At 44.8% G+C, this 11,868-nt stretch overlaps 1 long non-coding RNA gene across 1 annotated transcript; it reads right to left on the bottom strand.

Annotated features, from left to right (window-relative positions):
- Positions 1 to 6,296: 6,296 nt before the first annotated feature.
- On the bottom strand, positions 6,297 to 10,893 carry LOC139275921 (uncharacterized). The gene is made up of 3 exons (XR_011595794.1): positions 10,829 to 10,893; positions 9,943 to 10,038; positions 6,297 to 6,342 (listed from the first exon to the last, which is right to left on the bottom strand). It is a non-coding gene; the product is annotated as an uncharacterized lncRNA (long non-coding RNA).
- Positions 10,894 to 11,868: the final 975 nt, after the last annotated feature.

Below are 11,868 nucleotides of genomic sequence, written 5' to 3'. Positions count from 1 at the left end.
TCTTCATTAGCCAATCCTCTATCCATGTTAATATATTACCCTCAACCCCGTGAACTTTTATCTTGTGCAATAACCTTTTATGTGGCACCTTGTCAAATTGGCTTGAAGAGTGGTGCAAGGGGGAGGGATTCAAATTCTTGGGATATTGGAACCGGTTCTGGGGGAGGTAGGACCAGTACAAACCGGATGGTCTGCACCTGGGCAGGACCGGAACCAATGTCCGAGGGGGAGTGTTTGCTAGTGCTGTTGGGAAGGGGTTAAACTAATATGGCAGGGAAATGGGAATCTATGCAGGAAGACAGAGGGAAGTAAAATGGGGGCAGGAGCGAAAGATAGAAAGAAGGAAAGTAAAAGTGGAGGGCAGAGAAACCCAAGGCAAAAATCAAAAAGGGCCACATTACAGCAAAAGTCTAAAGGGACAAAGTGTGCTAAAAAGACAAGCCTGAAGGCTCTGTGCCTCAATGCGAGGAGTATTCGTAATGAGGTGGACAAATTAACTGCACAGGCAGCTATTAACGAATATGATATAATTGGGATTACGGAGACATGGCTCCAGGGTGACCAAGGCTGGGAACTCAACATCCAGGGGTATTCAACATTCAGGAAGGATAGACAGAAAGGAAAAGGAGGTGGGTTAGCATTGCTGGTTAAAGAGGAAATTAACGCAATAGTAAGGAAGGACATTAGCTTGGATGATGTGGAATCTGTATAGGTAGAGCTGCGGAATACCAAAGGGAAGAAAACTCTAGTGGGAGTTGTGTACAGATCACCAAACAGTAGTAGTGAGCTTGGGGACAGCATCAACAAGAAATTAGGGATGCGTGCAATAAAGGTACAGCAGTTATCATGGGCGATTTTAATCTACATATAGATTGGGCTAACCAAACTGGTAGTAGTATGGTGGAGGAGGATTTCCTGGAGTGTATTAGGGATGGTTTCTAGACTAATATGTCGAGGAACCAACTAGAGGGCTGGCCATCCTAGACTGGGTGATGTGTAATGAGAAAGGACTAATTAGAAATCTTGTTGTGCGAGGTCCCTTGGAGAAGAATGACCATAATATGGTAGAATTCTTTATTAAGATGGAGAGTTAATTCAGAGACTAGGGTCCTGAACTTAAGGAAAGGTAACTTCGATGGTATGAGACGTGAATTGGCTAGAATAGACTGGCGAATGATACTTAAAGGGTTGATGGTGGATAGGCAATGGCAAACATTTAAAGATCACATGGATGAACTTCAACAATTGTATATCCCTGTCTGGGGTAAAAATAAAACGGGGAAGGTGGCTCAACCGTGGCTAACAAGGGAAATTAAGGATAGTGTTAAATCCAAGGAAGAGGCATATAAATTGGCCAGAAAAAGCAGCAAACCTGAGGACTGGGAGAAATTTAGAATTCAGCAAAGGAGGACAAAGGGTTTAATTAGGACGGGGGAAATAGAGTATGAGAGGAAGCTTGCTGGGAACATAAAAACTGACTGCAAAAGCTTCTATAGATATGTGAAGAGAAAAAGATTAGTGAAGACAAACGTAGGTCCCTTGCAGTCAGAATCAGGTGAATTTGTAATGGGGAACAAAGAAATGGCAGACCAATTGAACAAATACTTTGGTTCTGTCTTCACGAAGGAAGACACAAATAGCCTTCCAGAAATTCTAGGGGACCGAGGGTCTAGCGAGAAGGAGGAACTGAAGGAAATCCTTATTAGCCAGGAAATTGTGTTGGAGAAATTGATGGGATTGAAGGCTGATAAATCTCCAGGGCCTGATAGTCTGCATCCCAGAGTACTTAAGGAAGTGGCCCTAGAAATAGTGGATGCATTGGTGATCATTTTCCAACAGTTTATCGACTCTGGATCAGTTCCAATGGACTGGAGGGTAGCTAATGTAACACCACTTTTAAAAAATGAGGGAGAGAGAAAACAGGTAATTATAGACCGGTTAGCCTGACATCAGTAGTGGGGGAAATGTTGGAATCACTTATTAAAGATGAAATAGTAGCGCATTTGGAAAGCAGTGACAGGATTGGTCCAAGTCAGCATGGATTTATGAAAGGGAAATCATATTTGCCAAGTCTTCTAGAATTTTTTGAGAATGTAACTAATAGATTGGATAAGGAAGAACCAGTGGATGTGGTGGTTTTGGACTTTCAAAAGGCTTTTGACAAGGTCTCACACACAAGATTGGTGTGCAAAATTAAAGCACATGGTATTGGGGGTAATATACTGACGTGGATAGAGAACTGGTTGGCAGACAGGAAGCAGAGAGTCTGGATAAACGGGTCCTTTTCAGAATGGCAGGCAGTAACTAGTGGGGTGCCGCAGGGCTCAGTGCTGGGACCCCAGCTATTTACAATATACATAAATGATTTAGATGAAGGAATTCAATGTAATATCTCCAAATGTTCAGATGACACTAAGCTGGGTGGCAGTGTGAGCTGTGAGGAGGGTGCTAAGAGGCTGCAGGGTGGCGTGAACAGGTTAGGTGAGTGGGCAAATGCATGGCAGATGCAGTATAATGTGGATAAATGTGAGGTTATCCACTTTGGTGGCAAAAACATGAAGGCAGAATATTATCTGAATGGCGGCAGATTAGGAAAAGAGGAGGTGCGACGAGACCTGGGTGTCATGGTTCATCAGTCATTGAAGATTGGCATGCAGGTACAGCAGGCGGTGAAGGCGGCAAATGGCATGTTGGCCTTCATAGCTAGGGGATTTGAGTACAGGACCAGGGAGGTCTTACTGCAGTTGTACAGGGCCTTGGTGAGGCCTTACATGGAATATTGTGTTCAGTTTTGGTCTCCTAATCTGAGGAAGGACGTTCTTGCTATTGATAGAGTGCAGCGAAGGTTCACCAGACTGATTCACGGGATGGCAGGACTGACATATGAGGAGAGACTGGATCGATTAGGCATGTATTCACTGAATTTTAGAAGCTGATTCACGGGATGGCAGGACTGACATATGAGGAGAGACTGGATCGATTAGGCATGTATTCACTGAATTTTAGAAGAATGAGAGGGGATCTCATAGAAACATATAAAATTCTGACGGGATTTGACAGGTTTAGATGCAGGAAGAATGTTCCCGATGTTGGGGAAGTCCAGAACCAGGGGTCACAGTCTAAGGATAAGTGGTAAACAATTTAGGACCGAGATGAGGAGAAACTTCTTCACTCAGAGAGTTGTTAACCTGTGGAATTCTCTACCACAGAAAGTTGTTGACGCCAGTTCGTTAGATATATTCAAGAAGGAGTTAGATGTGGCCCTTACGACTAAAGGGATCAAGGAATATGGAGAGAAAGAGGAAAGGGGTAGTGAGGTGAATGATCAGCCATAATCATATTGAATGGTGGTGCAGGCTCGAAGGGTCGAATGGCCTACTCCTGCACCTATTTTCTATGTTTCTGTGCTTTCTATTCCCATTCCCCTGCTCTTTTCTCCATTCATTCATATTTTTTATTCAAGCATTTACCCTATTCCCTTTTAAATGTTGTGATTTCATAGCCCCCTGTAGTAATCTACTCCATCTTCCCATAACCCTTTGTATTAAACACTGTTTCCCACATTACTACAGTGACTACACTCCCAAAAAAGTACTTAATTGGCTGTAAAGTGCTTTGAGACGTCAGGTGGTCGTGAAAGGCGCTATATAAATCCAAGTCTTTCTTTCTTTAAACAAGCTCTTCTAACTTCCCCCTTTCTGCGTCTTGTACAATCCTAGCTTTCGCTCCCCAATTACTGATCACCAACCAGTGGAAATAATCTTTCACCATTTAGCCTCTTTGGCTCCACCTTCTTTCTATACCATATTGCCCACGTTCATCCATGAAGTGAAGTAGCACAGAAATTGAGAACAAAAAGGTGCCTCTCCGTGACGCCCACCATTATACTTCATCAAAATTGTGATGGCAACCAACAAGTATTCCGTATGCCTTCTTAACCACCTTATCTACCTGGCCTGCTACCTTCGGGGATCTGTGGACATGCACTCCAAGGTCCCCTTGTTCCTCTACATTTCTCAGTGTCCTCCCATTTAATGTGCATTCCTTGCCTTGTTAGCCCTCCCCAAATGCATTACCTCACACCTCTGCGGATTCATTTTCATTTGCCACAGTTCTGCTCACTGGACCAGTTCATTGATATCTTCCTGCAGTCTACAACTTTCTTCTTCATTATCAATCTCACAGCTAATTTTTATATATCTGCAAACTACTTAATCAACCCCCGACATTCGTCTAAATCAATGATGTATACCATAAAAAGCAAGGGACCTAGTTCTGAGCCCTGCAAAACCCCACTGGATACAGCCTTCTAGTCACAAAAACACCCTTCAACTATTACCCTTTGCTTCCTGCCTTCAAGCCAATTTTGAATCCAACTTGTCACTTTGCCCTGGATCCCATGGGCTTTTACTTTTGTGACTAGTCTGCCATGTGGAACCTTATCAAAAGTCTTGCTAAAATCCATATGCACTACATCAAACGCACTGCTCTCATCGACCCTCCTTATTACCTCCTCAAAAAATTCAATCAAGTTAGTCAGACACGATCTTCCTTTAACAAATCCATGCTGTCTGTCGTTGATTAATCCATGTCTTTCTAAATGAAGATTTATCCTTTCCCTCAGAATTTTTTCCAACAATTTTCCCAACACTGAGGTTAGGCTGAATGTCCTGTAATTACTCAATCTACATCTTTCTCAATTTTTAAACAAAGGTACCACATTAGCAGTCCTCAAATCCTGCAGCACCACATTGCCGAATTCCCCACCATCAACTTCCTGGGGTCACCATTCACCAGAAACTTAATTGGACCAGCCACATAAATACCATGGCAACGAGAGCAGGTCAGAGGCTGGGTATTCTGCTGTGAGTGTCTCACCTCCTGACTCCCCAAAGCCTTTCCACCATCTACAAGGCACAAGTCAGGAGTGCCATGGAATACTCTCCAACTACCTGGATGAGTGCAGCTCCAACAACACTCAAGAAGCTTGGCACCATCCAGGACAAAGCAGCCCGCTTGATTGGCACCTCATCTACCGCCTTCAACATTCACTCCCTCCACCACCGGCGCACCGTGGCTGCAGTGTGCACCATCGACAAGATGCACTGCAACAACTCGCCAAGGCTTCTTTGGCAGCATCTCCCAAACCCGTGACCTCTACCACCTAAGGACAAGGGCAGCAGGTGCATGGGAACACCATCAGCTGCAAGTTCCCCTCCAAGTCACACACCATCCTGACTTGGAAATATATCGGCCGTTCCCTCATCGTCACTGGGTCAAAATCCTGGAACTCCCTCCCTAACAGCACTGTGGGAGCACCTTCACCACACGGACTGCAGCGATTCAAGGCGGCGGCTCACCACCACCTTCTCGAGGACGATGGGGGATGGCCATAAATGCCAGCGAGGCCCACATCCCAGAACGAATATTTTAAAAGCGCGCCACTTAACTTCCTGGGGCGCTAACGGATCAGACGCCTCAGCCACGCTGCACACTGGGCCGTGCAGCACTTCCACATCCGAGGGGCCGTTTCCTCACTTAAAGGGAGGGGCCCAACGCTGCAGGCTCTGCAAATTAAAAAGGGGCCACCATGGGACGAATATAAATTTCGGGACCGGGGTGCTAACGGGGCGATAACGTTACGATTTCCGGGCGCAGGAAATCAGGGCGCAATGTCGTGGTGCCGCCGCTAAACCCCCGCCCAATATAGCGGGAATCGATGTCAGCGCTACGCCCAGGCAGTAATGCGAACAGGAGGCGCAAATGCCTTGAATTTCTAGCCCTTAGTCTTCTGCTCAAATGCATGAACAAGCCCGTGCATTCGAGTATTCTACTCGAATGCCCAAGGAAGCAGTTGAGGCTAGCTCATTGAATGTATTCAAATCACAGATAGATAGATTTTTAACCAATAAGGGAATTAAGGGTTACGGGGAGCGGGCGGGTCAGTGGAGCTGAGTCCATGGCCAGATCAGCCATGATCTTGTTGAATGGCGGAGCAGGCTCGAGGGGCTAGATGGCCTACTCCTGTTCCTAATTCTTATGTTCTTATGTACTGCCCTCCTGACGTTTGTATAAATCACCACCACCTTCTCAAGGACAATTAGGGATGGGCAATAAACGCTGGCCTTGCCAGCGACACCCAGAGCCTGTGAACAAATAATAAAAATAAAGCTGGGAACTACTGCATTTAACGTACTTACCCAGGTTTGCAAGGCAAACACTTTGAATATCGAGCGCTGGAGTAGTAACCAATGCTGCAGGGACTTGGCTCCACCGACCCCTCCAGACAGTAATAACCAGCTGTACATTCATGGCACGCACAGCCTGCCCTGGCTGGCGATCCTAGGAAAGTCATTACAAGTTCACAACAAAGACAGAAAGGTCACATCTGGCTTTTCTTTTTAAATTAGAATCGGGCATCAAAAATACATATCATGAACAAAAACACCTTCAATTTTCAGTTGCAAATAGGTACAAGAAAACAAATACATATCAGAGTGCAATGAGAGCCACACAGTAACTTCAGGTAATGTAGGGGCTGGTCTCGGGGGTCAGGTTCACCTCTGACCTTCTGAGCGGTTCGACTCGCTCCCACTCCCTGGGTTCGAGACTTTGGATTTATTTGGGGGATGTGACAAAGTGCAAGAGACAACTGGTTTGGTGCAAAGAACTTCGATTTTATTAAGGACAAGGAAATACAATGTCAAACTTGTAATCATTCAAATAAAGAACACTATATCACACATTCAAAGGGGTTACAGAAAATAACATACCTCCCACCGCCTAACTCTGACTAGGTCAAACTCCAAGGCAAACAGGGACTATGCTCGCCAATCCTTTATTGCCAGTTGGCGGTGGTTCGCGATTTCGGGGTTCGCTGGACTCTGTAGGTTCTGCTTGCCGTACCCCGAACGTGGTCGAGGACTTCTCACTGCGTAGTCTTCAGTTGGGTGGTGTCCGCTGATGCGGGCGGGCGGGTATTGGACTTATGGGGTGAGTACCCACTTTCTTTCATTAGCAATAGGTTTCAAAAGTCTCTTTAGATAATGCTTCACCTGTCGGTGTCAGGACTAGATTGTAGAATGGAAACTTTCGAATCTTCGGTTTCTTTGAGGAGTTTTGTTTCGGAGTTGGTCGATCGCGGTGTATTCGACGGTACCACATTGGCTATGGTCGGTTGCTGCCGCGATGGCGATGTCCGGAGTTACTGGGGTTGCTTTTTCTGTCGTGGTGATGTTCTTCCTCCTTCTCTGCTAGCAGGGCAGTGTGGCCCCGGGAGTGTCGTCGAGGCTGGAGAGGCTTGTTAAAACTGCTGCGGTGGTCTCTCTCTCCTTCTTGATGCTCTATGATGCTATGCTGCTATCTATAGTGCATCTCATGCATTGCATAAAAACTTCGTTAAAATAGGGCCCTCGTTATACTTTGGGAGCTGTTCTAATCTTCGCGCCTGATTCTTTGTTTAATTTTGGCCAGCTTGATATCTCTTTGTCATATTTTGGCGGGCCCATTAATGTTAACCTGTATCGGATGTGTCGATCTTTTAAATTTGTTTCTTGATTGGGAAAAATTAGCTTTGGTATTTGCAATGTCTGCCTAGGCCTGGGTTTTCCATGCGGGCTGGATATGCCATTGTCATTATGTGTATACGCTGGGTGGGTTTCCTGCTCAGGGTGATGGCTGGCTATCTCTGGGTTGATTGTTGCTCTGTTAATGTCTCTCGGGGAGAAGGGTTTTCGAGTTTACACAAATCCCCAGACAATATGTTTAGCTTCAATACCCCAAGACAGTTTCAATACTCAAAACTGGCTTCTTTGAAGGATAGGTATCCTTTAGTTCTTAGCCCTTTCACACGGACCCAATCTGCCTTGAAAAATCCCAAATTTGATTAAAACTCGTAGTTTTTTCCATGTGCACTTCAGGATCTCAAACTTTCCGGTTGATAGTTCCAAATTAAATTTCCTTTCCAATGAGTCCAAACAGAGGGGGAGTGGGGGGAGGGGATGTTTCCCATGAATTTTGCAACCCTACAGTAATTACTTTTTACTTGGGAAGAAAATGTGCATAACAGATAATCCACATCCCAGCTGAAGTAATACATGTCGACACTTGTCACTGCAATGATATCACAGCCTGCCATGCGATCTGATTCACTCTTCAAACATCAAATTATTAAAATGTCAATCAGAAGCTTAATAAGCCATATCCATTCCATCATCGTAACAGTAATTTTCTTGTTAAAGGTGTGTACTAATAACAATTTGCAGGCTACCGTGAAAGTTTCACCATGGCGCAGTGGGCAGTACTCTCACCTCCGAGTCAGAAGGTTGTGAGTTCAAGTCCCACTCCAAAAGACTAGAGCATAAAAAAATCTCAGCTGACACTCCAGTGCAGCACTGAGGGAGTGCTGCACTGTCGGAGGTGCCGTCTTTCGGAGGAGATGTTAAAGCGAAGCGCCCATCTGCTCTCTCAGGTGCATGTAATACTATTTCCAAGAAGAGCAAGGGTGTCTCTCCGCCCCCCCCCCCCAGCCCCGCCAATATTTATTCCTCAAACAACATCACTAAAGCAGATTATCGGATCATTATCACATTACTGTGGTGGGATCTTGCTGTGTGAAAATTCGCTGCCACATTTCCTATATTACATCAGTCATTTTGCACAAGCTGTGCAGAATACCTTCCAAGGACTTCATATGAATATATATATATATCTGCAGTGTTAACATCATGTTTATTTGGCGCTAGCTCTGTCTTTTGGATACATGTTACATGAATGCAATTTATTACAATCTTCCGAACTCCTGAAGATGTTTAAAATCAACATTGCATTTAATGTATCAACTCGCCACATCTTGGAAATGTTCCAAAGTGCTTCACATACGATGAAATCGCTTACAAGTGCAGTGACTGTTATGTAGTTCGGCATGCTGAGAGGATGTTTCCCCTCGTGGGGAATCTAGAACTAGGGGGGATAGTTTCAGAATAAGGGCTTGCACCATTTGAGACAGAGATGAGGAGGAATTTCTTCTCTCAGAGGGTTGTGAATCTTTGGAATTCTCTATCCCAGAGAGCTGTGGAGCTGTGGATCATTGAATATATTCGAGGAGATAGACAGATTTTTGAACGATAAGGGAGTCAAGGGTTACGGGGAACAGGCGGGGAAGTGGAGTTGAGTCCAAGACCAGATCAGCCATGATCTTATTGAATGGCGGAGCAGGCTCGAGGGGCCGTATGGCCTACTCCTGCTCCTATTTCTTATGTTCTTTTGTAGGCAAATATGGTAGTCGTATTGTACAGAGTACGATCCCAACCTTCGTCATTGACCTGAAATGCTAACTCTGTTTCTCTCTCCACAGATGCTGCCTGACCCGCTGAATGTTTCCAGCATTTTCTGTTTTTATGTCAGATTTCCAGCATCCGCAGTATGTGGCTTTTGTATTACTGAATGCAGTGTTGTTGGTTGAGTGATCAACATTGGTGAAAAGCAACAGAACTCCCTGCTGATCTTCAATCAGATCAGTGCCCATCCGAACCACCAGAACAGGCAGATAGGGCCTTAGTTTAACATCTTAGCAGAAGTACACCATCTCTGACAATGCAGCACTCGCTCAGTACTCCACTGAAAGTGTCATCGGAGATTATGTACCAGAGTGGAGCTTGAACTCACGACCTTCCGACACAAATGATAAAAGAATGCACAATCTTTTTCAAAAAACATTTTTTTTTAGAATGGCAAAAAAATTCAGCTGATGGAAACAATGCAGAATATTCAGTTCCAAGGCCGAGTGAGTGAACAAAGTGTACTCCTCACTGGGATCACGGCATATTCTATATAAAAAAACATGTAACACTTCAGAGCAACAGGATGAGCGGCATATCTTCTCCCCTAAAACACCAGTTTTCCTCCTGTTCAATACTCAAGACACTCATCTTCGACAATTACCTGTAATGTTCTGAGTTACCCTGCTGTAACCATAGGGCATGAAGGTACCTGGGGTACATGGGACAGGTTGAACTGAACCATAACTGCAGAAGTGACCTAAGGTAAAATACAAGTGGTATCGACTGGTTAATAGCAATTCAAACAGAACTCTCAAGACATGGTAGCATTATGATTCTCTGATCCCCACCAGGAGAAAAACCTCTCAACGTTTGTCCGATGTGATGTTGCTGTTGAAGATTGTGTGCATGGAGGATCGACATGTGATAGAATAAAAACCGTTCTATTGTCAAAGCCTTTCTTTTGAGTCTGGGCTTGCTGTCTGTCGCGGTGACTGAAGATCTTTTGGGAGAATGTGATTTTCTTTGGTTGTCAAATATGGTGAGTGGGATAATGAAAGAATGTAAGAAAAACAAACACTACTAACACCAAACTAAAGAAGAGGTAGAAAATATAGTGTCAGAAACTAAAATTATTCCACAGATACACATGGGCACCACCACAACTCTATGCATTTATATTAGTGTCTTTAACATGAAAAACATCCCACGGCACTTCAGCGATAGAAAATAGAAATTTGATTTTTAATAGCATAAAAGGCATCAAGGGGTATGGGGAAAAAGCGGGAATATGGTGTTGAGATAGAGGATCAGCCATGATCATATTGAATGGCGGTACAGGCTCGAAGGGCCGAATGGCCTACTACTGCTCCTATTTTCTATGCTTCTATAGATTTCTAGACACAAAAGCATATCTGCTCTAATCTGTTCTGAAGACTGTTCATGCATGGTAACTTCTTTTAAATAGAATTTTAAACACCTGTCCAATAGGAATGCTCATGAGACAGTTAACTCTAACCCTAAATGCAGCAACAGAGTCATCTACAAACCCTGAATACAAGGCAAACAGTCCAACGACTCCTCTTTTCCAAAAAATGCGTTGTATGTCCCATTTGAACAAGCGTATTGCTCTGCATGCTTGGTCCCACGTGGGCAGTAGTGGCCAGGATGGCAGGGCCCACTCTCTGCTGCCTTGCCACCTGAAAATCGTAAAGGAAATAGTTTACCGTCACTCGGAGTGTCCGACAGTAACATGTTCTCTTACTTGCTACTTTCTCACTTGCAAGAGAAGTAAAAGCTGGTCATCAACGTGTCACGTCACTGACTGAGCATCTTGTCCTCTTGTACAGCTAGGGCTTTTTGTTGGGGTGGGAGCAGCTGGTTTGTTTTAGGCAGCCGAGCTTCTTAGTACAGGTTGAACCTCCCTTATCGAGAACTCTCTTATCCGGAACCACCCCTTGTCCAGAACCATTCCCGGCCACCGGGTGGCGCATGCGCAGAACTCCGACATGAACAAACTGAAGTCCTTCCTCGCTGCCGACTCACGCAATCACTGACCTGACCCCGTGATCCACCTCCGCCCCCCCCCCCCCCACCCCCCAATGATCCTACTGCCACACTCCCAGCCTCAAGCCAGCCAGCCCCGATATCCCCTTGCTCAGTACCTGCACCATCCAATTTAACATGACCATCCCTCGTCCAGAAAAATCCCTTATCCAGAACAAGCCAGGTCCCAAGGGTTCCGGATAAGGGAGGTTCAATCTGTAGAAAGACTGCTTTGAAAATATTGGTCTTGATTTCATAAACACAACCTCTGGTAGATTAAGATTCAGTTTCCAGTTGAGACATCGAAAGGAATGAAGGACCTTCTGTATAATGCTTGTGGAAACTGCGATACTTTGTGTAATTTCTGGCTATTGTTTAAGATGTGTCCAAATGGCAACTATTCTTTGCAAAGGAAGTGTTTCTTTGCTTAGTTAAAGTTGGAGGTTTAATTAGTCTTCCTTCAAGATGGAGAGAATGAGCAGTTAACAGAACATCAGCCTAGCCATGGAATGTTCATCGTTTGGGGCACCTAAAGAAAGATTTG

Source organism: Pristiophorus japonicus, chromosome 11 (assembly GCF_044704955.1).
Source record: "Pristiophorus japonicus isolate sPriJap1 chromosome 11, sPriJap1.hap1, whole genome shotgun sequence".
NCBI lineage: Eukaryota > Metazoa > Chordata > Chondrichthyes > Pristiophoridae > Pristiophorus > Pristiophorus japonicus.
Note: the sequence above shows the minus strand (reverse complement) of the source record. Positions and strands in the feature narration are given on the sequence as shown.